We start from the raw sequence: 6,000 nt of genomic DNA on the forward strand, positions 1-6,000 counted from the left end.
TATCGAAGGGAACAGTCCGCCAGGGTAGCAGGAAGCGCTGTTGTGTCTCAACTTTGTACAGGTGGTCTAGTCCAAACATCTTCATATGTGTAGCTGTAGTTAGGATCCATTTAGACTCAACAATCCCATGGTTCATACATTCTATCAATTTTAAGGAAACAATGTTATCAGGATCACCACGCAGAAGCCTCAGGGCTATCATGAGGTTGACTTCAATTATTCTATCTTTAACACTGGGTATACCTAGTTCTTTCCTCATATTAAGTACTTTAGTGCTTATGGGACATCCTAGGATAATTCTGAGGGCTTTATTTTGCATTTTCTCGAGCTTGTCAATGCCTTTCCCGTCACGAAGGACCAGGGCTGGTGCGTGGTAATCTATCAGAGATCTTATATAGCCTAGGTATATTGTTTTAATCTTTCTAATATTAGCACCATAGTGCGGGCTGTACCCCGCTACACTTCTAAGAGGTTTCAGTCTGTCAATACATTGGCGGGTTAGCTGTTGTATGGCAGGTAGTGTACAAGGGACGGAAACACCAAGATATTTAAACGAAGAAACATAGTCGAGAAACGCGCATGCGTGCGTAGTGTCAACAAAGGCTGTAAGAGACTGCTCCTTAAAATTCGTATTTCTGACGAATTCAGAGCGTCTACCAATCCCAGCCTGTGCAGACAACTATAGTAAGACCCAGATATCAGCACAGTGGCATATATTTTTTTGTTACTTTTGGACTTTGTCATTTTTTGGGGATAAAACATCTGGTCCTACCACCCGATCCCTCTGAGCAAAGTTTTTCAAGTTTGCGCATGCGCAGTGTGATAGTGTGACGTCATTACCACTCCACCTGACTGCAGTGTTGCCAACGTGCCCTATGCCCGCCGTTAAACGCTCCCGTTCGTTGGAAACGGCGGCAGTAGGTGACAGTGATGCTGACGACTTTCTTCTTGAAGACACGTCAAAGAAGAAGCAGAAACCTCAGAAGTCAGGGTCTCCAGCAGGGGCCACGGCTCCCCCTTGCACCCCTTCTGGGGCTGTAGAGGGTGGACTCCTGTCATCGGGGTCCCCAAGTGAGCCTACATGTGGCTCAATGACCGACCCTCCGCCGACGATGGACATAGGGGATTCCCTTTGTCTCCCTGCCCCGTCGCGCCTTCGTCGTCTCGCCTTCCCTCGGGACTTGCCTCTGAGCACACGGACGACCTGGTTCTTCCGTCACTGCTCTCCACTTCAGGACTCAACACTTCGCCTCCGCCGAGGTCCCACAGCCGTGATAGTCACCACACAAATGGACGAGACGGTACGCCTGCTCACTCAGGTGGGCTTTCCTGCTCCCCAGGGGGAGGTGATGCTGAAGTTCACCATCATCACCCCAGAAACTCGTCGTACCAAGGTAATGGTTCGCCACGTACCCTGGGAGATCCCTATCGACGATCTTCGCCCTCTTCTCCCACAACTACTGGACATGGAACGCCGCATCAACCCGGTCTCCAAACGTCCATCCAACGAACTCATCGGCTGGTGGGTGGGCCCCCTCCCCCCGAAGGTGAATGTAGGACCAATTCACAACTGTCCTCTCGACCGATTTATCGGAACCCCGAAAATCTGTGGTCGTTGCCAATCGTGGAAACACCGCACCTGGGAGTGCACGAGGATGGTCGCCTGAGGTTTCTGTGCAGGTCCTCACGACACAGTGGAATGCAAATCGAAAATTCAGAACAAAATCCCAGTTATTCCATGGTGTGTTAATTGCCATGGCAGTCACCACGCCTGGAATGCCAATTGCCCACAGCGTCCTGGCACTCGCCTGGGGAAAACTTACCTTGTACCACCGCCCTCGTCTCTGACGAAGCCCCTGTCAACCAAACCTCAATCCTATCCACCACCGCCTCTTCCATCCACCAAGGATTTCCCATTGATCTCCTCTCCTCTACCACCCCCTCCATCACCCCTACCACCCATCCTTTCTCCCCTCCCTCCCTCTCCCTACCGTTCTTGGAACAAGGTCGTTGCCGGCCCTGCCACACAGTCACCACCATCTCCTGCCCACCCGGACCCCCGCTGTCTCTCACCAGCACCACCACCTCTTACTCAACTGAACCCTCACCGTCCCTCTCCGTCGCTACCACCACCACATGCCCAGTCGGGCCCTCGGCAATCCTCGCCGCCACCTCCAGCTCATGCACAGGTACACCAAGTTGGTTCTATGGAAACAATCACTCTCCGTCTGGATCGCCACTCCAAGCAAATCAACCTTCTCTCAACCCAACTCGACTTGTTTGTGAAAACAATTGCGACATTGCAGAAGCAACAACAACTCATTCTGGACACCCTGACCCAACAGGGGCGCGCTTTGCAAGCCCTGATGACCCGCCTCCTTCCATCTCCCGAGATGGAGGATCCATCCCTCGCTCTCCCACTCCTCCCTCTCCATTTCTCTCAACAGAATTTGGTACCTCCTCTGGAGCCCTGTCTAGCCCCTCCGACTCATCTCACACCGGAGGCCGTTCCCTCCTCTTCTTACAATGGAACATCCAGGGACTTAGACCTCGCCGGACAGACCTCGCCCAGTTTGTGCTCTCCCATCAAGTAGATGTTGCTCTACTTCAGGAAACCATCACAGACGATGTTACTCCACTCCGCCTCTCTGGCTATTCTGTTTACACCCTGCCTCGGTACCGTGGGCAGGCTCGTGGCCTCCTCACCCTTGTGCGTAACACCATTCCATCTGTTCGTCTCCCTTCACCTGACTCACATGGACCCCCGTCTGAATTACTTTCTGTCTCCCTTACTCTTGGTGACCGGACCCTTCGTGTAGTCCATGTTCATTTCAAGAGTGATTCTCTGGACCCCCAGGTTCTTCACGACCTCCATGAGGGGGTTCCCACTATTGTTCTTGGCGACTTTAATGCCCGCCATCCCACTCTTACTCCGGATCATCCCACTCCATGTACCCTTAATGGATCACATCTCTCACAGTTTCTTAATGGGGATGATGATGTTCGCTTTCTTTGTCCTGACGATCCTACTCGCCTCCCCCATAGTTTCCTTGATGTTGGCTTACTATTGAACGGTCATACTTCCTTTCATCCTACCGTCTGCACCGAGCCTGCTCTGTATAGTGACCATCTTGCCGTTACTACCCATCTCAGGCTCTCTTTCTCTGCCCCGACATCAACTCCTTATCGATCCCCTCGCCTTCGTCTCACACAAGATGCTGTTCCTCCCTTTACCCAATACCTTTCTACCTGGGCGGATTCCTATGTTGTCCCTCAGTCCCTTGACTCTTACAGCGCTGATTTTGTTGATGCCGTGTATGACTCTGTCAATCGCGCTACCCCTCCACGCCCTCCCCGTCACCCCAGAAGTGCCACCAACTACTGGTATCGTATCCCTGCCATGAGACATCTCCGGCAGGTAACCCGTGATCTCCACTCTGCCATACGGAGGTCTCGGTCTCCAGAGGACTGGGAAGACTTCAAAAATTGGTGCTCCTTTGCAACTCAGGAGCGCCGTCGGATACGTGAGGCGGACTGGCTATCCTTCACGGGGTCTCTATCGTTCCAGTCGTCACCCTCTTATGTATGGAATCGGATTAATGCTATACGGGGTACTCGACGGAGGCCTCCTCCCCACCCTGACCCCGCCTCCCTTGCCTGCTCTTTAATGGAGGACTGGGCACGAGCTTCCTCCCCTGAGGCACTTCCAGATCCAATGCAGGAGGCAGTGCAGGCCCGCATCGATGCGTCTGAGCCTGTTGTTCGTGCTGCTCTTACCTCCCCTGCCCCCACTGATCATCCCATCACACAGTTCGAGCTTGACAGTGCTCGTCGCTCTAGAAAAGACACCTCTCCTGGGGATGATCAGATAACCTACTCCGTCCTCAACGCCTGTACTAATATTCCTAACGGCCCCTTGCTTGCTCTCTACAATATGTCTTATGAACATGGGGTTCTCCCGTCCAACTGGAAAAATGCCACTATTATCCCCATCCCTAAGCCGGGAGATCCTGGGAAATATCGACCCATTAGTCTTACCTCCTGTGTTTGCAAGATGATGGAGAGGATACTCCATCGTCGCCTTCTTCACACCATAGGCGGCTTCCACAACTCCCTCAATGGTTTCATTCAACATCGCAGCACAGCACACTCCATTGCTTCCTTTTATTGCAATCAGACTGCCCGCGTCTCCGTCTTCCTTGATATCAAGGGAGCCTTTGATACGGCTCAGCCTGCCCTCATTTTAGCTGAACTTGCACGGTTAGGGGTTAAAGGGAGACTTCTACAATGGATCGCCTCTTACCTCACTGGACGTCAGGCCCGGGTTCGCGTTGAAGGCTCTATGTCTCCTGTTCAAGAAATGAACCTCGGCACCCCTCAAGGTGGAGTCCTGAGTCCCACCTTGTTTAACACTCTCATGCACTCCATTGCATCACTCCCGTGGCCGACAGAAGTTGTCCACTCAGGATATGCCGACGATGTCCTCCTCCAAGCCCCTGACTACCTCAGCATGCAGGAAGCCCTTGATCTGGTCTCCAGAGAGTGTGATTCACTTGGTTTCCTTCTTTCAACTGCGAAAACAAAAGCCATGTGGCACGGTCGTGTTGTACCTCCACCCCTTTTCTTATCAGGAACGCCCTTGGACTGGGTTAATGAGACAAAATACCTGGGTGTGTATGTAACTCGCACACGTTGTCAGATCCCTGAAGTCCGCTATCTTCGAGACATATGTTTTCGGCGTCTCGCTCCCCTCTCTACCATGTGCAGGGGTTCCCTTGGTGCCAGCATCCCTGTACTTCTCACCATGTACAAGTCTTTTGTCCGTTCCTGTGTCGACTACGCCGCCCCTGCCCTCGTCAACATTAGTCGGACTGCTGTCAACCGTCTCGAAGTTATCCAGAGGAAAGCTGCTCGTATCATCCTTGGGGCTCCTCAGTGGACACGCTCTACTTCTCTATATACCGAACTTGGTCTTTCCCCCTTACAGGATCGTGTCCAGGAGTTTTACCTTAAAACTGCCGTTTCCATTCTACGGGATCCTAGGGGCAACTATGTCCAAACCAACTTGACTACTGCTGTCCGAGACCGACCTCCATCTAGAAGACAGTGGCGAGGGTCACTCATCCGAGCCCTTCAGGAACACGACCTCCTGCCTGATATTGTTGTCACCCCTGCTGTTGGTTCGTCTCCTTCTCCCTGGCTGGATTTTCAACCTGAAGTGATTGCCCTCGGTGGACCGCTCCCGAAATCCCAGGTGAACCCTGTTATTCTCTGCAAATACCACCTCTCCAGGATCGCTCACTGGTCCCCAGGTAGGGTCGTCCTCTACACTGATGGTTCTGTTGACCCCGCTACAGGTAGGGCCGGGGCTGGTGTCTACATCTCCCGTCCTCATGCCCCTGAGCCTATCAAACTGTCTCTCAGAGTTTCTGACGGGGCATCCTCCACTCAGGCTGAACTAATAGCCCTCCTTGCTGCCCTTCTCGCTGAGGAAGAAGCAGATGGTTTCTGCCCCTTGCTTGTCTGCTGCGATTCCAGGTCTGCTCTCGACGGGATCGCATTTGGATCTGGGGAAAATAAGGACCTCATCCTCCGAATACGAGGGTTAACATCCACACTTCAGGATGAAGGCCGTCCTGTGACATTCCTATGGATACCTAGTCATGTCGGTATCTTGGGGAATGAGGCAGCAGATGACCTTGCCAAGACTGGCTGCAACAAGGCCACACCTGACTACGTTGTTCCTCGAACACTCTTACAGATTAGGACCCAAATCCGCCGCAAACAGAGAGAAGCTCGGGAAGCAGCCATCCCCCTGGACTCCCCGCCCACATGGTACGATGTCCTCCGTAAACTTCCTGACTTCTCGTACGTCTACGGGAAAGGGTCGCGGAAGGGGGACGTGATTGCTGCCCGTATCATCATTGGGTATGACTTTGCTTGGGAGATTGGTATCCCCACATCCCCTGAGCAACGCTCTTGTGCGTTATGCAGAAGACC

The sequence above is a fragment of the Homarus americanus genome, unplaced genomic scaffold, assembly GCF_018991925.1.
Source record: "Homarus americanus isolate GMGI-L3 unplaced genomic scaffold, GMGI_Hamer_2.0 scaffold32929, whole genome shotgun sequence".
NCBI classification, from domain to species: domain Eukaryota; kingdom Metazoa; phylum Arthropoda; class Malacostraca; order Decapoda; family Nephropidae; genus Homarus; species Homarus americanus.